At 42.5% G+C, this 24,874-nt stretch overlaps 1 long non-coding RNA gene across 1 annotated transcript in view; it reads right to left on the bottom strand.

The window, feature by feature from the left end:
• Positions 1-322: 322 nt before the first annotated feature.
• LOC140456826 (uncharacterized) overlaps positions 323-24,874 on the bottom strand; it is a 39,374-nt gene continuing 14,822 nt past the window's right edge. The window contains exons 4-6 of the long non-coding RNA XR_011953163.1: positions 2,670-2,739; positions 736-796; positions 323-462 (exon numbers count right to left, since the gene is read on the bottom strand). This is a non-coding gene — a long non-coding RNA (uncharacterized lncRNA). The remainder of the gene's footprint in view (positions 463-735; positions 797-2,669; positions 2,740-24,874) is intronic.

Here is a 24,874-nt window from a genome sequence, read left to right as displayed (position 1 = left end):
AACAGACTGTTCGTCTTATTTACCTCCCCTCCACCATTTTGTGTTTTAATTCTAAGGCAGGCTGCTCGGGGCTTCCCTACAGCAGCAAATCAATAAGGATTTCAGCATTAAAATAAAAATCAACATTCGCAACCATTAGGAAACAGTACCATGCAATATGCTTACGTCACTGAGACTTAATTCCACACTTAAAGCCGACTATACTGATTTGATCAATGATTACATATTAGATATAAGTAACAATTAGTGTTAAACCTAGTCATTGTAATCTTAAAATGATTAGAAATGTCATATTACAATCCGCAACATGTAGAATTGGAGTCTAAAACAATCAGACGTATCTTCATTTATAAGGCTGAATATGAATCCAATGCTTTCTGTGAACATTCAAATGAGAAGATATCAGATACTTCCTGTCAGTGTTAGATGAGGAATCATTGCTTGGTTTGTGGTTGTGTTGACCTGGAATAAAAGATAACGTTTTCTTTGTGAAATTGGCACTACGAAACAATGATTTAAATTAAAATGTGAATCTCACAATATTTGTTACAAAACCTAAATTAAATTACTGTGTGATTGTTGGACTAACAATGAATTAGTAATCTATTTTAGAACACTGACACATTAAGTGATTCAATATTTCCAAACGGGTTTGCTGTGATATGGTACTAAGCACATATGCCCTTACTTAAAAATTAAAATCATGGCAATTGAAAGAAAGATAAATACACATACCATGCGCTTATTGTAAATTCATGCAAAATACAACTGTGGAATATGTTTAAAGCAGTTTTTCCTGAAATGAAAAGATAACTAGAATGATTAGCAGCAGGATGTAATCGCAAAAAAAAAATATTCAATGTGACTATTCAGCTGTAGGCAGCTCCCCTTCCTTACACACATGTATAACTTCCAACAATTCAAAATTTACTGATAAAGAAAACATACGCATGTAAGTTCTTTTTTCTTGTTGACAAAAAAGTCACAAATTTGAATTTATTTTAGCTTTAAAATATTTAACTATTACTTTGATCAGAAATACAATAAATCTTCATGTTGAAGAAAAATCAAATCAAATCAAATCAAAATACACATCGATATTCACAATAATTGGGAGAGTGAACACAACAATATCTTTCCATCAGTTAATGTACTGAGCCATAATTCCACTTTATATCCCTTACTGGATTGATCAATTATTAGATATTAACCATAACTAAATTATTAATATGCTATCATTGAACTGAATATTAATGAGAAATCTCATTAATGTTTGAACGAGCAATGTGTCAACATAAACAGTAATTATTAGTGAAATGTCTAAGATATCTCTTCATCGATGAGGCTGAGATTACTTTGATTGTTGAAACGAGTAGCATTCAGATATTTATAATGAGCATTGGCTGCAAATCAATGCTTTTTGGTGTAGACCTGAAAGATTTTGTTATTGTAGTATAGGCAGTAAGAAATTATGATGTGCATCTCACCTTGCTGAATATTTTCAAGTTTTCTAACAGGTTTCTGGTCCAATCTTCAGTTTAACAAGGGTAATTTTGGGTCAGAACATCAATAACTGCAAACATTTTAAACACATCTCCATCAAAGTTGCTAATCTGATAATTCAGAACAAATATCAAAAAATTACCTCTGTAAATTTAATTGACTATATTTTTAGTTTGTAGTCAAGTTCGTTATCTACTTATTTCCTTCCTATTTCTGACACCAGTGGCTAAATATTGATTAGATTAAATGTCATATGAGATAGACATGAGCTTTCTCTCAAAGATCTGTGCAGCACAGGAATGAGCCATTTGGCCCATAAGGTTGTGCTGAACATAATGTAAAATAAACTCATCCCTTCTGCCTCCCCTTGGTCCATATCCTTACAAATTATCGAAATGAACATTAAAGAGCCTTAATGTATCTGCTTCCATCACCAACCCTGGAAGTTCATTCCAGACACCAATCACTCCCTGTGTACAAAACAAATTGCCCCTAACATGCCCATGGAACTTTCCCTCCTAACCTTAAACACATGTCACATAGTTTTTGACGCTTCAACTCTGGGAAAAACTTTCTGACCATCAACCCTATCTACTATCTAATGATTGTACAGACTTCCATCAAGTCTTCCCCCAGTCTCTGCCACTTCACAAAAAAGCAATCTGAATTTTTCTCGCCTCTCCAAATCCAGGCAGCATCCTGGTAAACGCCCTCTGTACCCTCTCCAAAGCCTCCATACCCTTCATTGAACATGGCGAACAAAAGTGAATACAATACTTTAAGTATGCCTTAACCAAAGTGTTAAAATGTTACAACATGACTTCCTGACTCTTGTAACCAGTTCCCTGACCAATAAAGGCAAGCATGCCATTTGCCTTCCTAACCACCTAATTAGTTGCATGGTCACTTTCAGGGAGCCATGGTCTTAAACGCCAAGATCCCTTTGAATAATAAAGCTGTCAGGGTCCTGCCATTAACTATCTACTTTTTTTAAAACATTTGAGCTTCCAAAGTGAAACACCTCACACTTGTATGGATTAAACTTCACCTTTAATTACTCTGCACATATCTGCAATTTATCTTTTTCCTGCTGCATTATTTGACAACACTCGACATTGTCCCCAACTGCACTGAACGTTATATCATCTGCAAACTTATTAACTCACCCAATTAGATTTTAATCCATGTCACTTCTATATAATTGCATCGCAAACAGAAGGGTTCCAGTACAGATCCCTGAGGAAAAAAGACAGAAAATGAGGGAAATGCAGAATTCTTGAAGAAATGAGGTTTTTTCAATGACAGAATAATTCTGATGAATAATCTTCTAAAGTGCGATTTTTAAAAAAAATAAACCCAATATTTTAATTCTGAGTTTATTGATCTTAACGAATATCCAGTACAAACTGCTTTGAAAATATTGTATCATTTTTTTTTGAGTGGGAGCAGCGGTCGAGGAAAAACGAACCCGGGAGACTAAAGCTAAGGTAAGACAGTTTGTTTGAAAATTACTTACCTGTAGCGGGCAGCGGTTTTTTTTTCTCTTCACAAAAAGAGCGGTAGCAGCAGAGGAAGTGACGGTAAACAGAGGGGCAGCCGGGAAGGAGAACGGTGAGTATAAATACTCCCCCTTTAATCACCAACGGTCATTTGAGTGGGAGCAGCGGCCGAGGAAAAACGAACCCGGGAGACTAAAGCTAAGGTAAGACAGTTTGTTTCAAAATTACTTACCTTTAGCGGGCAGCGGAAGTGAGGTTGGAGCGCATAGCTGGGCGGGAAGGCAAGTGATTAGTATTTGAGTGGGTGTGCAGGAAATGCAGTCAGATCCTGATCCTCACCGAACGAGTTAGGGAACTGGAACTGGAACTGGATGAGCTGAGGATTATTCGAGAGGCTGAGAGGGTGATCGATAGAAGCTACAGGGACATAGTTACGCCAGAGAACAGAGGTAGCTGGGTAACAGTTAGAGGTGGGAAGGGGAAGAAGCAGGCAGTGCAGGGTTCCCCTGTAGTTGTTCCCCTAAAAAATAAGTATGCAGCTTTGGAAACTGTTGGGGGGGACAGCCTTGCAGGTGTAAGCTGCAGTGAAGGGGTCTGTGGCTCTGAGATTCAGAAGGGAAAGGGGGAGAAGAAGAGAGCGCTAGTTATAGGGGACTCTCTAGTTAGAGGGACGGACAGGCGGTTCTGTGGACATGGGAGAGACTCTCGGATGGTTTGTTGCCTCCCGGGTGCTAGGGTCCGAGACGTCTCGGACCGTGTCTTCAGAATCCTTAAGGGGGAGGGTGTGCAGCCAGAAGTCGTGGTACACATTGGCACCAACGACATAGGTAGGAAGAGGGGCGGGGAGGTCATTCAAGAGCTCAAGGAGTTAGGCTGGAAGCTAAAAGCTAGGACAGACAGAGTCGTCATCTCTGGGTTGTTGCCGGTGCCACGTGACAGAGAGGCAAAGAATAGGGAGAGAGTGCAGTTGAACACGTGGCTGCAAGGATGGTGTAGGAGGGAGGGCTTCAGATATTTGGACAATTGGACTGCATTCTGGGGAAGGTGGGACCTGTATAAACAGGACGGGTTGCACCTGAACCAGAAGGGCACCAATATCCTGGGGGGTAGGTTTGCTAGCACTTTTCGGGGGGGTTTAAACTAATTTGGCAGGGGGATGGGATCCGGACTTGTAGTCCAGCAAGTAAGCTAGCTGTGTGTCAGGATGTCCAAGACTGTAGGGAGGCTGTGGAGAAGGTAGCACTGACAGGGACTACTTACAGACACAGAGATGGGCTCAAGTGCGTATACTTCAATGCAAGGAGTATCAGAAATAAGGTGGGTGAACTTAAGGCATGGATCGGTACCTGGGACTACGATGTTGTAGCCATCACGGAAACATGGGTAGATGAGGGACAGGAATGGCTGTTGGAGGTTCCTGGGTACAGATGTTTCAGTAAGATTAGGGAGGGTGGTAAAAAAGGAGGGGGGGTGGCATTGCTAATTAGAAATGGTATAACGGCTGCAGAAAGGAAGTTTGAGGGGGATCTGCCTCTGGAGGTAGTATGGGCTGAAGTCAGAAATAGGAAAGCTGCAGTCACCTTGTTGGGTGTTTATTATAGGCCCCCCAATAGCAGCAGAGATGTGGAGAAACAGATTGGGAAACAGATTTTGGAAAGGTGCAGAAGCCACAGGGTCGTAGTCATGGGCGACTTCAACTTCCCAAATATTGATTGGAAGCTCTTTAGATCAAGTAGATTGGATGGGGCGGTGTTTGTGCAGTGTGTCCAGGAAGCTTTTCTAACGCAGTATGTAGATTGTCCAACCAGAGGGGAGGCCATATTGGATTTGGTACTCTGTAACGAACCGGGACAAGTGGTGGGCTTGTTAGTGGGTGAACATTTTGGTGATGGCGACCACAATTCTGTGACTTTCACCTTGGTTATGGAGAGAGATAGGTGCGCACAACAAGGAAGTTTCTACAATTGGGGGAAGGGAAATTACGATGCTGTAAGACAGGATTTGAGGAGCATACGTTGGGAGCATAGGCTGTCAGGGAAGGATGTGGTGGAAATGTGGGACTTTTTCAAGGAGCAGATACGACGTGTCCTTGATATGTATGTACCGATCAGGCAGGAAAGAAATGGTCGTGTGAGGGAGCCTTGGTTGACGAGGGAGGTTGAATGTCTAGTAAAGAGGAAGAAGGAGGCTTACATAAGGTTGAGGAAACAAGGTTCAGACAGAGCAGTGGAGGGATACAGGATAGCCAGAAGGGACCTGAAGAAAGGGATTAGGAGAGCTAAGAGAGGGCATGAAAAATCCCTGGCGAATAGGATCAAGGATAACCCCAAGGCATTCTATGCGTATGTGAGAAACCTGAGAATGACGAGAACGAGGGTAGGTCCGATCAAGGACAGTGGTGGAAGACTGTGTATTGAGTCGGAAGAGATAGGAGAGGTCTTGAACAAGTACTTCTCTTCAGTATTTACGAACGAGAGGGACTGTATTGTTGAAGAGGAGAGTGTGAAACGGACTGATAAGCTAGAAGAGATATCTGTTAGGAAGGAAGATGTGTTGGACATTTTGAACAACTTGAGGATAGACAAGTCCCCCGGGCCTGACGGGATATATCCTAGGATTATGTGGGAAGCAAGAGAGGAAATTGCAGTACCGTTGGCAATGATCTTCTCGTCTTCACTGGCAACGGGGGTGGTACCAGGGGACTGGAGAGTAGCGAATGTTGTGCCCCTGTTCAAAAAAGGGAATAGGGATAACCCCGGGAATTACAGGCCAGTTAGTCTTACTTCTGTGGTAGGCAAAGTAATGGAAAGGGTACTGAGGGATAGGATTTAAGAGTATCTGGAACGGCACTGCTTGATTAGGGACAGCCAGCACGGATTTGTGAAGGGTAGGTCTTGCCTTACAAGTCTTATTGAATTCTTCGAGGAGGTGACCAAGCATGTGGATGAGGGTAGAGCAGTGGATGTAGTGTACATGGATTTTAGTAAGGCATTTGATAAGGTTCCCCATGGTAGGCTTATACAGAAAGTCAGGAGGCATGGGATAGAGGGAAATTTGGCCAATTGGATAGAAAACTGGCTAACCGGTCGAAGTCAGAGAGTGGTAGTAGATGGTAAATATACAGCATGGAGTCCAGTTACAAGTGGAGTCCCGCAGGGATCAGTTCTGGGTCCTCTGCTGTTTGTAATTTTTATTAATGACTTAGATGAGGGAGTCGAAGGGTGGGTCAGTAAATTTGCAGATGATACAAAGATAGGTGGAGTTGTGGACAGTGAGGAGGGCTGTTGTCGGCTGCAGAGGGACTTAGATATGATGCAGAGCTGGGCTGAGGAGTGGCAGATGGAGTTCAACCCTGCCAAGTGTGAAGTTGTCCATTTTGGAAGAACAAATAAGAATGCGGAATACAGGGTTAATGGTAGGGTTCTTGGTCAGGTGGAGGAACAGAGGGATCTTGGGGTCTATGTACATAGATCTTTGAAGGTTGCCACTCAGGTGGATAGAGTTTGTAAGAAGGCCTATGGAGTATTATCGTTCATTAGTAGAGGGATTGAATTCAAGAGTCGTGAGGTGATGTTGCAGCTGTACAGGACTTTGGTTAGGCCACATTTGGAGTACTGTGTGCAGTTCTGGTCGCCTCACTTTAGGAAAGATGTGGAAGCTTTGGAGAGGGTGCAGAGAAGATTTACCAGGATGTTGCCTGGAATGGAGAGTAGGTCGTACGAGGATAGGTTGAGAGTTCTCGGCCTTTTCTCGTTGGAACGGCGAAGGATGAGGGGTGACTTGATAGAGGTTTATAAGATGATCAGAGGAATAGATAGAGTAGACAGTCAGAAACTTTTTCCCCGGCTACAACAGAGTGTTACAAGGGGACATAAATTTAAGGTGCAGGGTGGAAGGTATAGGGGAGATGTCAGGGGTGGGTTCTTCACCCAGAGAGTGGTGGGGGCATGGAATGCGCTGCCCGTGGGAGTGGTAGAGTCAGATTCATTGGCGACCTTTAAGCGGCATTTGGATAGGTACATGGATGGGTGCTTAATCTAGGATAGAAGTTCGGCACAACATCGTGGGCCGAAGGGCCTGTTCTGTGCTGTATTGTTCTATGTTCTATGTTCTATGTTCTATTTTAAGTGTCGCGTTCTCACATTAAATATTATTTAATTTTCATTTCAATTATCACACCATCATGAGATTTACATTTTCGTTCAATCCATTATTATTAGAGCCAGTATCATAATGAAATATTGACATTCTTTTCAGGTCAACACACCTGCAATCAATCAAAGTTCTCTCACCCAACACTCATTTTAACTCTCTCATTCTCTTTCATTTGAATTCTCGTATTAATGGAAGGATCATTAATCAGTCTTATCAATTAAGAGATTGCTAACTATTTTTCACATAAATATTTCATTTTTTTTCCAACATATTGCACAATTACATCGCAATAAGAGTTTTCTCATCATTCTTAAATTTGTTATCAGCCATTTTAAAACTAATTATTACCAAAATCTAACCGGTAATCATTGTTGAAATCCAAAATCTCTAGCTGTATATGTGGAACTATGTCTCAGTACATCAACTGATACAAACAATATTGCACTCTACAATCTCTTAATCTTAGCAAAAATAATTTTAAGTGTGGAATCTTAGCTGGATTGAATTGGTTGTAAGAAAGAGTGCAGTCTGAAGAAAGGTCACTGGGCCCAACTCTCTCCACAGATGCTGCCAGACCTGCTGAGTTATTTTCCAGCAATTACTGAGTTTGTTTGTGATTTCCAGCATCCACAGTTTTGTTTACATTCTTGTATTGATTGTATTTCACTTCAATTCTAACATTGCTACATTTCTGATTATTACAATAAGAGCTAAGTATTTTTCATGTTAAGCATTATTTAAATTTCACGTGTTCCTTGTGTAAATAAACCAGAATTAACAAATGTTTGTTCTATGCTTTTACAATAAATCTTGAATTCTTAGAAATCACATTTTTTTGAAAATGAGGGAAGTTGTTTTTCGCTGAGTAGTCACATTGAATGACTAATGCTTTATTTCCAATTCATGTGCATTAAAAAGCAGGTTAATTTTAATTTATGCAGATGAATAACTGCTTCAAACAAATTGACTTACTTGATTATCATGAGATTTGTGCTTATTTAAGAACATTGTTGCTTCGTTCCATCATTATTAGAAATTACTAATTCTTTTTATCGGTCCATTACACACTGGAACTGTCTAATACAATCCTAGTCCAATTATAACAATAAATATCTGAGCAGTTTTACTTGTGAATAAACACAGTAAGTATGTGATTATAGTCCTGCCCTTCCTGCATGGTAATATTATGGAGGGCTCTGGTAATGTGTGTACTAGTAGACCAGGAGCCATGGGTTCAATTCCCACCTTCAACAGAGATGTGTCAAAACACCTCAGAGTTGATTAGAAAATATCTAAGTGTCGACTGAATTGCTTTTCAACCAACATTGTCTCAACTTGTAACTGTTGTTCATTATAGTGATCACAACATCTTGAATTTATTTGCTTCACATCACTGATTAAAGACTGAATGTTATTACGCTGCTTCTAAATACTTCTCAACGTTTAATAACTTTGCAGTCTTAAAGATTCTACGGTGTAAATAATATTTAAGGTAAGGGGGAAAGATTTAAAAGGGGTCTGAGGGGCAACTTTTCCACACAGTGTGTTTCACATATTGGGATGAGCTGTGAGAGGAAGGGCAGTGGCTGGTACAATTACAACATCTGAAAGACTTTTGGACAGTTTATTGGATAGAAAATGTCCAAAGGGCTATGGGACAAACACAGGGAAATGGGCCTAGTTTAGTTTAGGAAACCTGGCCGGAATGCCAAGTTAGGCTGAATGGCCTGTTTCCGTGCTGTATCAGTCTAGCATTCTACAATTCAAACTTCACTGATTGGTCAAGGAAAGAACAAACGGGTGTTAATTCTATTTTGTATCCATAAAAAAGTGACATGAATTTTAAATAATTTTGCTCTTATTGTGATTAGAAATACAATGAATGTGAGCATTGAAGTGAAATATAATTTAATCAATTCAACTGTGTTTCCATGGTTAAAATAAAAATTGAACATTCACAATCATTGTGAGTTTGTACATTGCAATATCTTCACATTACTTCATGTACTGAGCCATTATTACACATTTATACCCCCTACTGAACTGAACATTAATTAGATATTAGCAACACTTGGATTTTCGAAAATCTATCAGTACACTTGTAAGAAGGAGAAATTTAATTTTGCTACATGACTGTGCAATGTGCAGACATGAACAGGAATTATTTGCATAATCTCGTGACTATTTAATGTTAATAAATAATTTACTTCTCAGGTACTGAAGCAGTCCAAGTCCAAGTACAACAAGATCAGGACAATATCCAGGCTTGGGCTTACAGGTGGCAAGTAACACACATGCCACACAAATGCAGGCTATCACATATAAGACATAACCTAACCACCATCCCTTGACACTCGATGGTGTTACCATGACTGAACACCCACTATCAACATTATCCTGTGGATAATCATTGATCAGGAACTGAATTGGTCTCACCACATAAACACAGTGGCTACAAGAGTAATTTAACTCCTGGCTCCTGAAATCCTGTCCAAATGCTACCAGGCACAAGTCAGGAGTGTGATGGAATACTCCCCACTTGCCTGGATGAGTGCAGCCCTAACAACACTCAAGAAACTTGATACCATCCGGAATAAAACAGCCCGCTTGATTGGCACTGCTGCTACTGAGCATCAGTGATGGTGAGGGTGGATGATTGTGGATGTCCTAGTTACAATCTCTGCCTCTTCTTATTAACAAAGATAAAAGAATCTTACATTGCTCAACATTCTCATCAAAACCGAGTACAGTATTCACCCCAGCCCTCTTTTATACCAACCAGCAGCATTTCCACCACCAATAGCAGCTTCTCTTAAAATATTTTGTCAGTAACTTGTAATTAACTGGTTACTACAATTACAACTGAAAATGTGTTGCTGGAAAAGCACAGGTCAGGCAGCATCAAAGGAGCAGGTGAATCGACGTTTCGGGCATAAGCCCTTCTTCAGGTGAATCACATTTTGAAATGATCTTTCTGAACATAATATAGATCAGGTTAAAACTGAAGGAGGTGTCTTACACAACTTGCTGCAAGAACACAGACAGTAGAATCTGAGGTGATCATGAGGATGTGGAGGTGAATGTGGGAGACAAGCTGGGACTGTATTGGATTAGTCACTGTGAGAGGGAACAAATGCTGGATGCAGGGTTTCAGCAGCTGATGGACTGACACTCAGGTGAGCCATCGGAAACTGAGCAAGTGACCACCATCTAATAGGACAGAGAAACTGATCCATCAGCCTGAAACTGACTGACCACGTGGCTGTCAGTGACTCCAACACAAGGGAATGGAAACATTGCTCAGAGCCTGTTTCTGTAACATTCAACACAACCAGGAAATGGAAAGTGAATAATGAGCTGAAAACAAGGCCACTGCTCTGTTAGAGTCAAAACCATTCAATGTTCAGTTATTGAACATTATTGACTCTCAGACTATTCTAACCTGCAGAATCACAGTAAAAGGGGAAAGTAAACAACATTCTTGGCAAAGACAGAATGAACCAACTGCTTGTATAAAAAACAGCTCAGAACAAAGGGGCTGAATCCTCCACAAACTGACAAACACAGGTACCATCAGATTTATAGATAGAGATTGGAATTCATGAGAAAAACCCTTCCCTGCTGATGGTGTGTGGTAGACACCATTCTCAGTGAAAACTGCCACTTACTTCCTTTGAAAGGAATCTCTATTTTCCCTCAGAAAAGCAGGTGTGTCTCTCACTTACAGACTGATTTGCAGACAAAGGAAACCTGATCAGGGTCTCGCAGGTTAATTAAGCTATTAGTGATAGTCCATTGCACACAACAAGAGCTTAGACCACAACAGATTCTAGTGAAACCAACAATGCAATGAAAAAGGTGAATTCGTCTTTATAATCATACAGCCTCTCTCAATCAAATAATCCCAGTCAACTTCCAAACATTTTAAAACTATTAATACCAATGTATACATATTTATTTACTTTCCTAATTTCCTCCAAAAAATATATCTGACTATTCTCTTCAAAATATATTTTAAATGGTCAATTCATAATCACAATTCATTTCCAATTATTCTTAGTGCAAAACAACCTGCAAACTAAAATAGTTTTCACGTCAATAATGACACTGGAAAGTTTGTTATGTAGTTTTCCCATATTTCCAAATATTGTTTTGGTCCATTATTGCAGTGAAGCTAAAATTAAAGTCTATTTATTTTCTCTGATATCCTTCCATTACTTTATTCCCTAATAAGAATGCTTATGGTGTAATGGGTGACAAGCATTAAAATAAAATTGAATTTTCAATGCAAGTACTGGAACAAATAATCACATATTATTCAGTTCATTCATTGTCGTTGATTATCAGGTTTATTTTCACGGTATGATCACATTAAATTCACTTAAATAATCACAGTACAATTCTCACCTCTATAGATATGTCGAGTGAATGTCAAACTATTGTTATTTTAAGTTAAACCAAATTTACATTTTGCTCTGTTTTATTCCAGGAATGATGGAATATGTTACATTATTATGGGAAACAGGAACAAGTGAAGGTGTTGGCTCTCAGACGTGAGGCCTTAAAGCCAAAGGGCCAGGTGGTAGTTACAGTGGGGGGGAGGTACCCAGTGCCCCGCTGTCCTCAGAAGGCAGTGAGGATGGGGACACTAACTGGAACGGGTTAGATGGTGACGTCCCCATGTATGGACAGAGGGACGGCAATGGGTGCGATCACCCACCACCCTGTAATGCCCAGAAGGCCAGGTCCATGGCACCACTGGGCATCAAAGGTCAACTTGGACAGACAGTAGGGAGCAACAAAGGGAACTGACAGAAACCAAACATGAACATTTCACCTACTGAATGACAGATGTTGGTGTGTTAACACCCAGCCTGATAGAGAAATGGTAGTAATGGACCTTATTGGGAGAATATGGATGAATTAGTTGAGGTACAGTCTCACCGATGATGGTGTTAGGCCAAAATCTCTGAGGCCAAGATACCCTGACATGTACAACAGAACCTGTCTCTGCAAAGTGAGGGTGAGGGTGTGAGCCGGTCCCCCCCAGTGCACAGCTGATCAGTGCCTCCAGGCATTTACAGATATTACAGGGATAAACTGGGGAGGGGACAGACTGAATGGGCTAAAATAACCTTGGTGACTCAGGGACCCAAGGGTAATATCGAGGATCATACAGAGAGGAAGCCTGAGGTGTGTAAGGACCATGGGGGATTACCAAACCCCAACCTGTGATGATGAAATCGGTTTGATGTATTTAAAAGATGACATGGGACCCTATTTAATTGTAATTATAAACATGGGACTCCCAGTGGGAGATCATTCTAACCACATTCTGAATTGGGACATGAGAGCTGAGACAAACTCAGAAACACAGGGAGGGTAGTATTGTATAGGGAAGGTACTGCAGTACAGGGAGGGTAACCAGACTCACAATGTTACAAGGGAAGCAGGAAAGGGCACATAGACAAGGAACGTAGGCAAAGAGAGGGAGATAGATCTTCACATTGTGTGTGTACCTGTGCTCACGTAGGCACATGACGCTGTGTTTGGGAACCAGCAGAACAAATATTAATAAAAGGAGCATCTATATCAGTTACCGACACGGATTTGCCCCTCACCCCTCAATTACTAAAATGAGGACAGTTGGAGAGGGAATCAAAGAAGCTGGATGAAATAAACCTGTCCCAATGCAGATCATGGATATGGCAAAATATATTCAAATATGGGAGTGTGAAACTGAGGAAGGGACCATTCTGGGAGTTCCCATTTTAGAACAGTTCAGGGCAACTATTGATGTAGAGGCACAAACTCTAATATGGGAACAATCTGGCCAGGCCCAGGACAGGAAGCAAAGGAGAGGCGACATCTCCAGAGTAGTTAGCTTGCAGGGAGACTGGAACAGTCAGGGAATCTGTGGAGTTATAGCTAGGACCCAAACAGCAGGGCGGGTAACTCAAACAGGAATGCGGGTTAATATCTGTAGATCCTGTAAAGATCGAGGGCCCTCTCACTCCCCACACAAACCGGATCCCATTAAAGCTGGGGCTGAGGAGGCAATAATTGTGACAGTAACAGATTGAGAGAAGCAGGGAATAGTCAGACCAACAGTATCCCAGACTAACTCACAGAAGCCAAACGGCTCATCCCACCTCACTATTGATTACACCTCCCTCAGTAAATCTGCCACTAAAGAGTATCCTACAGTAGTGAACCACACCACTTTATTTAATGGATTAAAATTGCAACAATATACGGTCTCAGCCTTTGATATTGTGAATGGGTTCCTGTAGACCTAGAACGGTCAGGAAAAGCTAGTATTTACTGTCTGAGGAAAGCAGTAGACCTGGATCCAGTTACCTCAGGGACCTCATAATATTCCAGTATATCCCACCGATACATGGCTGATGGAGTGCTTCGATTTAATCTTACTAACACCTCATTACCTCAGTTGGAGAGAAAGAACATATCCGGATATTACACAGAGTATTGGGTCAGGTCAGGCAGGCCAGGCTTAAAATTAACCCACAGAGCATGGGAAGGTAGGGAGAGATGTACCTGGGACATCACATCAGGAAGGTCAAATCAGGAAGGGAGGGGGACAATCCCAGTGGAACGAAAGACCATGATTTCAAAACTATTCACCCCCACACCAAGAAGGAGATAAGGCAAACTTTAGGATTGTTTAATTATTGGAGGACTTTTGTGGAGAATTACCCAGAAATGGCAGAACCATCACGAGCCCTGACAGAAGCATGGACATTAGCCAGGGGTCAGGCAGTCAGCATATACACAGACAGATAGCATACCTTTGGTAAAGTTCATGACAAAATGATAGCCTGGGCTCGGTGAGGGTACATCACCCTGTCTGTGGGCACGTAGAGCATGAAGGACAGGTCAGAGAGTTAGTGGAAGCAGCTAACTTTCCCAGTGAAGCAGCAATAATGAAGATTAGAGCTCACAGGGAAGTAGAAACCTCACACCAACGGGGCAGTAAGTTTGTGGGTAAGGCAGGTGAATAGACAATAGACAATAGGTGCAGGAGTAGGCCCTTCTGCCCTTCGAGACAGCACCACCATTCATTATGATGATGGTTGATCATCCTCAATCAGTATCCTGCTCCTGCCTTATCCCCATAACCCTTGATTCCACTATCCTTAATCACTCTATCCAATTCTTTCTTGAAAGCATCCAGAGACTTCGCCTCCACAGCCTTCTGGGGCAGAGCATTCCATACACCCACCACTCTCTGGGTGAAGACGTTTCTCCCCAACTCTGTTCTAAGTGGCCTACACCTTATTTTTAAACTGTGTCCTCTGGTTCAGGACTCACCCATCAGCAGAAACATGCTTCCTGCCTCCAGAGTGTCCAATCCTTTAATAATCTTAGATGTGAAATACTGACTGAAACAGGGCAGACATTTGAGGAGATGGCAATGGCTGTAGCTACAGAAGTGAGAGAGGAAGGTTTAAAGATATTCCCAGAAACAGTCCCACAACAGGAGAAACAGGAATGGGAAAAGGGTGGGGCAGTAATAGGACACAACAGAGTCTGGATGATCCAGCAGTGCCACTACACTGTATAAGACAAACATTATTAAAAACATATCATGGGCTGGCCCATATTGGGGAGGATAAAATGCAATATCAGATGATCCACTACAATCCTTGCCTGGAACAGGGAGAAATACAGCAAGGTTTTGTCGAAAGTGTGTAGTCTGTTCACAGTGTGAGCCAGGGAAAGCAATAAAATGGAGGCAGCAGCAGGGACCCAGGGGCCCATAGGAACAATTACAAATGGATTTTACACACACACATCCCAATCCCAGGGAAGGAAATCCTGCTGGGTTTCAATAAATAAGTTTACTCAGTGGGTGGAAGCATTCTCCTGCAGATTCTGAACAAGGGACAAATGTTACAGGGAACATAGCTAAAGAGCAATGTGCCCTGTTTGGTACTGAACAGAAATCCCATCCCCCATACCACCCCCAGAGCTCTGGGACAGTAGAAGGAATGACGCAGACACTGAAAGCTAGTCTGACTAAGGTTCTCTCAGAGACAGGACAGCGATGGGTTAGAGTACTCCCCACCAGCCTAATGAAACCGAGGACAACCGCAGCAATGCGGACGGGACTGTCCCCCTTTGAATTAGTGACTGGATGGACTATGCAGATGCCACAGGGTATGGTAGTGGGAGGGCCGGAGATGTGTGGTAGTGGGAGGGCCGGAGATGTGTGGTAGTGGGAGGGCTGGAGATGTGCAATGACAAGGATAGGGTTAAGCCATTTGTGAAAGAACTGGCAAAGCAGCTGCATGAGCTGAGAGAATCAGAGACTGGGAAAGGACACATGGAAATATCCGAGCTGACATTCCAAATCCTGGAGTTCAGGTCAGGGGGAAAATATTACTGGAACATATGAAGTAAACACATCAAAATGCTGGACTAACCTGGGGGAGACAGAGAGGGTCCTCTCCCATCATGTATTCGTAAGGAGCTCTGAATAAACGTTGGTCGTGCTGCTCAACACAGAACTCAACGCTCCTCTTTGATATTTCTCCCGACAACAGTTGTGCAGGGGTATGTTGCTGGCTGGAGCTCTATGGCTAGTGCTGTTCCACAAGGATCAGAACTGGAACATCTGTTGCTTGTAATGGAAATAAATGAAAAGTTTGAAAATGTAAACGTTTTAATGAGCAAGTTTGTAGATGGCACAAACTGTTGAAGTTGTGAATCGTGAAGAATGATGTCAAAGGATACAGCAAGAAAGAGATGAGTCAGAAAGTTTTGTGGAGAAATTGCAGATATGTTTTAATTCAGACAAGTGTGAGGTGATGCGTTTTGGAAGACACAAAGCAAGAGGAATGTATACAATAAACGGAAGGGCCCTGAGCAGCCCTGATATACAGAGGGATCTTCAGTTGCAAGCTGAAAGATCCCTGAAAGTGGTGAAGGAGGTGAATGGCAGGCTTGCCTTCTTCTGTCAGGGGAGTGAATATAAAACTATAATCAGGCCATCTTTGGGGTACTGTGTGCCGTTTTGATCACCACATTATAGGAAGAATGTGAAGGCTTTTGGGAAGGTGGAAACAGGTTTACCAGGATGTTGCCTAGATTGGGAGAGGTTAGAAAATCTTGGATTGTTCTCTTTGGAAAGTCAATGGCTGTGGGGTGACCCAACTGGCACAGACAGAGTTTGTAAACCATGGTTTACCACAGAAATTGTATCTCTTGTTAAGAAGAAGAAAGAGGCTTAGGTGTTGATGAAGCAATAGAGAGTTACAGATCAGCTAGGAAGGATTTAAAGAGAGAGTTAAGAAAAGCAAAGGGAGGACACGAGCAGTCTTTAGCAAAGAGAATAAAGGATAACCCTGAAATTTTCTCTTGGTGTGTGAAGAATAAAAGGGTGATTAGGGTAGGAATAGGGCTAATCAAAGACAGAAGTGGGAAGTTGAATGTGGACCCTGCAGAGATCGGAGAAGTGCGAAATGAATATTTCTCATCGGTGTTTACACAGGAAAAGGAGAATATTGTAGAGGACAAAAATGAGGTGCGAGATATTAGACTAGAAAGGATTGAAGTTAGTTACGCACAGGTGTTATCAATTCGAGAAGGAGTGAAAGTTGACAAGTCCCCAGGACGGATGGGGTTTATCCGTGGATTCTCAGGGAAGCTAGGGAGTAGATAGCAGAGCCTTTGGCTTTGATATTTGAGTCATCATTGTCTATGGGTTTAGTACCCGAGGACTGGAGGATTGCAAATGTTGTGCCCTTGTTCAAGAAGGGCAGCAGAGATGACCCAGGTAATTATAGACCAGTGAGCCTTATTTCCATTGTCGGAAAGGTTTTGGAAAGGATTATAAGAGATAACAGTTAGAATCATCTAACAAGCAACAATTTGATTTCAGATAGTCAACATAGTTTCGTCAAGGGCAGGTTGTGTCTCACAAAACTCATTGAGTTTTTTGAGAAGGTGACCAGGCATTTAGATGAGACTAGGGCAGTTGCCGTGGTATACATGGACTTCAGTAAAGCCTTTGATAAGGTTCCACATGGTAGGCAGATGGAGAAAATGCAGAGGCATGGAGTTGATGGTGATTTAGCAGTTTGGATTAGAAACTGGCTTTCTGAAAGAAGGCAGCGAGTGGTGGGTGATGGAAAATATTCAGTCTGGAGCCCAGTTACTTGTGGTGTTCCACAAGGATCTGTTTTGGGACCACTGCTGTTTGTCATTTTTATAAATGACTTAGACGCAGGCAGCAGTGGATGGATTAGTAAATTTGCATTCAACACTAAAGTCTGTGGAGTAGTAAACAGTTTGGAAGAATGTTACAGGTTGCAGGGGGATTTAGATAAACTGCAGAATTGGGCTGAGAGGTGCAAGTGCAGTTCAATGCAGCTAAATGTGAGGTGATGCACTTTGAGAAGAATGACAGGAAGGCAGAGTACTGGGTCAATGGAAAGATTCTTGGTAGTGTGGGTGTGCAGAGGGATGTTGGAGTCCATGGACATAGATCCCTGAAGGTTGCCACCCAGGTGAATAGTGCTGTTAAGGCGGCATATGGCATGTTAGGTTTCATTGGTAGAGGGATTGAGTTCTGGAACCGCAATATCATGCTGCAACTATACAAAATGCTGGTGTGGCCACAGTTTTAATATTGTCTACAGTTCTGGTCGCCCCATTACAAAAAGGATGTGGAAGCATTGGAAAAGGTGCAGAGGAGATCATGCCTGGTGTGGAGAGAAGTTCTTATGAGGAACGGCTGAGAGACTTGGATCTGTTCTCATTGGAAAGAAGGCAGCTAAGGGGGGGGGGATTTGATAGAGACATACAAGATGATCAGAGGATTAGATATGGTAGACAGTGATAGTCTTTTTCTTAGGATGATGATGACAGCTTGCACAAGAGGGCACAACTACAAATTGAGGGGTGATAGATTTAAGACAGATGTCAGAGGCAAATTCTTTACACAGAGAGAGTGGTAAGTGTGTGGAATGCCCTACCAGCTAAGGTAGTCAATTCAGCCACATTAGGGAGTTTTAAACAATCCTTAGATAAGCTCATGGATGGTTTTGGGATAGTGCAGGGGGACGAGTTGAGAAAATTCCACAGGTCGGCGCAATATTGAGGGCCGAAAGGCCTGTTCTGCTCTGATATGGCTTTGTCTAATTCCTATTAAATATACTGTCTCTGTGGGTAAGGCAGAGATTTGTGAAGAAGAGTCTCTACAAGTAGACACTCAGCTACTTTAGAGACACTTTGAAACTCTCGCCGGCTGTCCAATAATAAATCTACTGCTGTTGTGCAGAAAACTTTCATCGTCTGGATTTGTGGAACAAAATAGGCATCAACAATGAAGGATCTGAGTAATTTTCAGACTGTGGCGTATAGACTTACTGGAGCGGTTCACTGATGAAGAAAATGCCGTCACTGGATTGATTTGAAGAAATTGTGATTTTCTTTGAAGTGAAGAAGTTGGATATATTTTTGATAGAGCTGTCTAAGATTATAACAGACCTAGATATAGCAGACAAAAATATCTGCATTCGATAGGTGATGGCACAAGAGTTAAGGTCAGATGTAAGGTTTTGAGACAGCGGGAGATGAGCAAGTGTTTCTGCTGGCTGTATTGGCTGGAAATATGCAGAACATGTTGCCTATTATGGTGGTGCAAGGAGAGAAGATCAATGATTGATAAAAACAATTAGATCAGCTCGGAGGGAAATAAACTTGCAGAGTTTGGGGTACGTATGGGAATGAGAATATTGGATTCTGCAACAGAGAGCCAGCTTGGATTTGATGGGTCTCTTTCTGTGCTACAATGCATTTTATTTGGACTTGCTTAACTTGCTCTGGTCACCGATGAAGTTATCATTTAGGTAAATCTGCTCAGTGTTCCTACTCAGACCAATACAGACTGTCCCTCCACAGAAGGAGATAATGTTTACTGTTTTATACTGGATTCTTTGGGGGGGGGGGGTGGTGGGGGGTAGGGGGGTGCAGGCTAACGGTGTGTGTCACAGGCTGCTAGCATTTATCTGAAATGGCAAAACCCCAGTGCAGCCACACCAGGGATCGACTCTGGAAATGTGGGGAATGCCAGAAGGGAATTCTTTACCCATCCCACCTGCAAATTGGCCAAACCAGTCAGACTGGGGAGTTGTTCACCTGCTGTGTGTATGGGGGGTGGGGGGGGGGGGGAGGGGAGATGGGATTCACTCAGGCATCCATCCTGCTGAGACACCAGTCAATTTACTGACAACCACAGTTGAAGGATTTTTTTCCTCTTTTTCACGCCAAGTAATGAACAATGGTTTTGGTAGCTCATAAAGTTGTGCACATAGAGATCTTAGCTTTGGAAAAGTTCACGACATTGTTGAACATGCACAGATTCACACTGGGTACAGATTTTTATTTTCCTTTATTCATTCACAGGATGAGGATGTCGCTGGCCCAGCAGCATTTACTGCCCATCCCTAATTGCCCAGAGGGCAGGTAAGAGTCAACCACATTGCTGTAGGTCTGGGGTCACAATGTGCGCCAGACCAGGTAAGGATGGCAGCTTCCTTTCTGAAAGGGCATTACTGAACCAGATGGGTTTTTCTGACAATCGATTAATGGTCATCATTAGATTCTGAATTCATACGTTTTTTTTTATTGAATTCAAATCCCCCCTATCTGCTGCAGCAGGCTTTGAACCCAGGTCTCCAGAACACGATCTTGGGTTTTAGATTAACTGTCTCGCGACAATACCACTCGGCCAAGACTTCCCCACATCGCTGTCCATCTGCACAGAGTGAACAGTGATTGTCTGGTTCATCAGAACTGGGTAATCACACATACGTTTGCTCAATGATTGCAGGAGTTGGATGTTGATTGGCTGTTGACATCCATCTCTGAACCATGTATTCTGGGGTTTGTTTCTGATGATGATTAGAAGCATCATCAGTCTTGTTATCTTTTGGGGATATAACCAGTTTCAATTAGCTTTCTGTTAAATGCATGGCAATCAATTCTATCTCACAACTCTCAGGCAGATTCGTTTTTGTAGAAGAACTCTCCTTCTCCCCAACCTCCTTCACCCTCACCTCCAACAGTACAATAATCTCATTGTCTCACTCATAATCATAAAGAATCAGCTGCTTCTTTCCCTACTCCTATGTCAAGTTGGATCTTAAACTCCCCTTACTGCAGTTGTGATCCTGCATTATTGTACAGTGTTGCTCCTATTTCATGTCTTGGCCTATCAGTGTTCATGAAACTGCATGTAGTATATGGGGCCAACAGTGTAAGAGTTTAGCTCTTTCCATCCAACATCCAACATCCGTGGGCGGCACGGTGGCACAGTGGCTAGCACTGCTGCCTCACAGCGCCTGAGACCCGGGTTCAATTCCCGCCTCAGGTGACTGACTGTGTGGAGTTTGCACGTTCTCCCCGTGTCTGTGTGGGTTTCCTCCGGGTGCTCCGGTTTCCTCCCACAGTCCAAAGATGTGCAGGCCAGGTGAATTGGCCATGCTAAATTGCCCATAGTGTTAGGTAAGGGGTAGATGTAGGGGTATGGGTGGGTTGCGCTTCGGCGGGGCGGTGTGGACCTGTTGGGCCGAAGGGCCTGTTTCCACACTGTAAGTAATCTAATCTAATCTAAACAGCAGTCGAATTGTACTCCAACAAAACTTACAGAATCACGGCCAAGCATATCCCCCAAATTACCTCTTACCATCAAACCAGAGTATCAATCCTCATTCAACTGAGAGAATTCAGGAGGGCATGTCAGTAACAGCAGCATGAATACCTAAATATGAGGTGTTAACCTGATGAAGTTACCAAAGAAGACTACTTGTGTGCCTAACAGCATAAGCAGCAAGTGATAGACAGAGTGAAGCAATCCAGGAAACAACAGAACAGATCTTAAATCTGCAGTCCAGCCACATCCAGTTGTGAATGAAGTCAGCGCACAACTGGAATTCTGAGGACAGTTCTCTTCAAGATATTAACCAACAAGAATGTCAGACTGGATTAATCATTATAAAATTCCAGTCCGTTTGATATTCATATATTTACAATCAGTGTTCAATTCACCAAATGTAGCTGAATGTAAAGATAATCTTCAAGTGACTGTAACAGTGGAGACATCTGAATACTTGATCAGCAACTTAAAGCCTGTTGTGTTTAGATAGTAATACTTTTTAAAATCACTTTAAAATTAAGGTGACTTCAGTATAATGGAAGAAGTTGATTGGTGGGTAGCTGATAATCTTGTTTTAATCTGAAGTTAATTGAGGATTAGTGAACAAATAAACACATGGTAGGGAATCCCAGCCCCATGGAGTGCACATCCAGTTCCATGTGGGAAAACCAGGACACTTCTTGTGTGAGTGACAACCACAAGAACACGGAGGTGACATGGGAAATGTCAGGAACACTCGTTTGACTGCGGTAAAAGTACTGCACACACTTCTGATCCCCTTATTCCAGGGTTGATGTGATCACACCAGAGAGGGTACAGAGGAGATTGATCAGAATGTTTCTACAATTGGAAAATTTCTGCTCTGAAGAAAGGTTGGATAAGCTGTGGATGATTTCCAAGGAGGATGAGCTGAGATTTAGTTGAAGTGATAAAATGCTGAGGAATCCAGATCGGGTGGATAGGAAGGAGCTATTCATTAACTGAGAGGTCAGAAACTGGAGGTTTTAGATTGAAACTAATTCCCAGAAAGAAGGGGAGGGGAGAATTCATTTCACTCGGAGATGGTGGGGAGCAGGAACTCATTGATGGGGTGGCAGAGGGAGTAACCAGCATCACATTAGAATAAAAGGACATGGATCTAACTGAGATGCTGGAACATGCAGGGCTGTGGACTAAAGTCTGCAGAATGGGATCAATGTGATTGATTTAACATTTCTGCAGAATATTAAATTCTCAAATTGGACTTGACTTTATGAACATCATCCGACCTGAATTCCAAATGTCAGAATAAATTTATCAGAAAATTACAGCACAGATCAAGGCCACTTGGCCTATCCTGCATGTGTTGGCTGTAATAGAATGACCCAGGCTTTACAGCGTTCTGTACTCACCAATGAGAGCAACAATTTCAGACTGTGTACTCTGCCCTCTATGTTGTTATAATCTGTTTTCTCAATGTATTTCTTTGACAGCTGCTCACCTGGTTTCCTGGTTTCTTTCCCAGCACTAACTCCATTCCCCATGGCCTTGAGGGACTACCATTTCTGCAATTTAATCTCTCCTGCCTTCCCCCGTGTGACAGACTGTCTTTTTGACCTTGTCTCACCCCCACCTTGCTCACAACTTGTTACATTTCTGATGGTTCCCAGATCTCTGTGACTTCACTGCGCATCCTGGGTCAGGGGCACAAGTTTTGAATTCTCTTCATGAGATAATTGGAAATCTGTCTGGCTGCAATTTCCCCCAGATTTTATTTTGAAAAAAAAGAGTATTTGCGTCAGAGTCAAGTATTTGTGAGCCTTCATGCACAATCCTGAGCACTTAGACATAATATGTGACCCTCCCACAGATGTGCCAGTTTGATGGATTGGCTGTGCTAACATGGCCTGTAGTGTGTAGGAAAGGTGGGTTGGGTTAGCCATGCTAAATGTCGGGTTATGGAGGTAGGGTGGGACAGCAGGTCATTGCAGACTCGATGGACCAAATAGTCTCTTTGTGCACCTGAGGGATTCTGTAATTCTAACTAGTTGTGATTGTTGTCACATTTTCCTAAGTCCAGGTTCATTCAACTCAGGTATATGCTGCCTTTTGTGATTGTGTGTGCGCCTGTAGTATTAGGTAAGGGGTAAATGTAGGGGTATGGGTAGGTTGCGCTTCGGCGGGTCGGTGTGGACTTGTCCACAGTCTCCATGATTGTGCAGACTCAGTGGATCAGCCATGGGAAATGCAGTGTTACAAGGATGGGGTGCTCCAGGTGGGATGTTCTTTGGATGGTTGGTGGGGTTTGATGGGCCAATGCTCTCCTGCCGCACTGTTGGGATTCTATTCTATGATTGAGGATAAAGGCTATTCTATGATTGAGGATAAAGCAGGGTGTCCTTGGAGAGGCGGTAATAACTGGAAAGCTGAATCCAAAAATCACCACCTTCACCAAAGGAGATTTTCGGAAAATGACAGATAGTCAGGTGGATTAGCATTCCAATCTTAGATAGTGAGGAAGCGTGTAGGAGATAATGATTTTGCAATTTTAAACTGAGGGGAGACAGTGATTTATGGTTTTAGATTACGTCGTACATTCGCAGTGTCCAGAGTACGTTGTTGTGAATATCCATCCTGTACTTTATTACAAAGCCAAGGTCACTGACAATGAAAACCAAAACACCCAGGAAATATCACCTCACCTCGTAATCTGATAAAAGAATTCTGATAAATCTGGTTGACCTCAGAACAAAGATGGAAAGTTGGAAGATTGAATCCAATCCCAAGATCCAGTGCTTAAACAAAAGGAGACTACAATAGGATGAGGCAGGAGTTGGCTAATGTAGACTGGAGACAAAGACTTTATGGTGGGAAAGTTGACGGACAGTGCGGGAATATCAAAGACATTTTTTGAAGTGCTCAGCAAAAGTATATATCAGGGAAAAGGAAGGACTGTAGGAAAAGGAATAATCTGCCATGGGTGGCTCAGGAAATAAGAGTCTATCAAACTGAAATAGAATGCATACAAATTGGCAAAGACCAAGGAGATGAGAAAAACTTTAAAGCTCAACAGAAAGCGAGATGGGATTGGGGAAGAAAAGTGATTAATAGCTATCCCCAGGGCTGGAAAAACAGTTTATACTGCTAGAGGGGAACATGTTGTTTGGGGAACATATGGCCTCTAATTGTTGAAGCACTTAACTGTTACCATAGAGATAATCCTGATCAAATTAAAAATCACAGCACACTCCAAAAGCTTGTACTTCCAAATAAACCTGTTGGACTATAACCTGGTGATGTGTGGTTTTTAAACTCTGTCCACCCCACCACCGGCTCCTCCACATCAGAATCCCGACAGACAGCCCCACTGAAACTGACCCGCCTGTCAGATACTTGAGGGAGCCACGGGGGCGTGGGAGAGGGGTGTGTGGTTTAACCACAAAGTGCTGAACTGAATTAGACTTTCTAACTAGCGTTGCCATGGAAATAATTCTGAGAGACAGTCTCTATTCAAAGTCCCAAACCATAAAGATATAAGAGTGGGAGCGGCACATCGGACAGGCGGGGAGTTACCTGATGCTTCCTGGAGGTGTTTTGCACGTACACCATCCAGGTAACTGCCATGTCTCATCAATAAAGACTCAAAGAAGACCTCTCAGAGTTCTGTGCCTAGTTATTCCTATCCAGTAGGGTTCAGGAATATGAGTACACAGCAGTCAGTCTTCACAGTGGAGTATACGAAGAACATGCCAGTAATTGATAAGGAGACTGAGGAAGGTGAGGACCTAGATAATAACCATTATCGTGAAAGAATTAGAGCTGGGAAAGTTAATGGAGCTAAAGGTAGACAAGTCTCATTGCCCTGATCGAATACATCCCAGGATACCAACAGAGTTAGTGGGAGAAATAGCAAATGCACTGAGAGTCATAGAATCTGACAGCAGAGACAGGCCTTTTGGCCCAAACTGGCCCATGCCGACCAGAATGTCCATCCACACTAACCCCATTTCACTGCACTTGGCTCATTTGCTTCTGACCCTTTCCTATCCATGTA

The sequence above is a fragment of the Chiloscyllium punctatum genome, chromosome 31 (genome assembly GCF_047496795.1).
Source record: "Chiloscyllium punctatum isolate Juve2018m chromosome 31, sChiPun1.3, whole genome shotgun sequence".
Classification (NCBI taxonomy): domain Eukaryota; kingdom Metazoa; phylum Chordata; class Chondrichthyes; order Orectolobiformes; family Hemiscylliidae; genus Chiloscyllium; species Chiloscyllium punctatum.
The sequence above is the reverse complement of the archived record's forward strand: the minus strand, read 5'-3'. Positions and strand labels throughout refer to the sequence as shown.